Genomic DNA, 699 nt, shown 5'->3' on the forward strand with positions numbered 1-699 from the left:
TTTGAATAAATTTATAAGTTAAGGTCACGGTACACCTCAGGTTAAATTGAAAATGAAAAATCTTATTTCGTCAATAACTTAAAAAAGCGATATGAGTTGGTTTTGTAACATGGTGGAATTGATGGGGAAGGATTTTGAACTGGTCTCAGTGTTCAAAACCTTTTTTTGCCAGGAATTTAAGTGTTCAAAACCTCTTAAAAATGTTTGAATTTCGATTCCCGAATTTTACCGCGGAAATATTCTCATAATGGGATTGGAATTGGGAATCGAAATAAAATCGGTTTAAAGAAGCTTTAAAGACTGAGACCGATTCAAAATTCAGCTTTTCACTATTCCCCATTCATTCAACCATGTTACAAAGCCAATATGTGTTGCTTTTTTAAGTTATTGACAAAATAAGATTTTTCATTATCATGTTTACCTGAGGTGTACCTTTAGAGGTGAATCAAGTTATTTCCATCAACACTTTTTATTCTAAACTTATTCATAATTCATGCAGTAGAGGGTAAGCTTTGTTATGCAGAAACATGTAAATTTTATTTCAGTGAAAATGTTTTCAAATCTGTAAAGCAACGGAACTAGAAATTATTAGGGCAACAGCAAGGAACAGTTTTGCCTTTGTTTCGAAAATTTATTTTCAAAAATTATACCGTTTTGAATTCGAAGTATTTGTCAGATTCTGTCCAAAACCTCTGGCTC

Source organism: Uranotaenia lowii, chromosome 1, assembly GCF_029784155.1.
Source record: "Uranotaenia lowii strain MFRU-FL chromosome 1, ASM2978415v1, whole genome shotgun sequence".
NCBI classification, from domain to species: Eukaryota; Metazoa; Arthropoda; class Insecta; order Diptera; family Culicidae; genus Uranotaenia; species Uranotaenia lowii.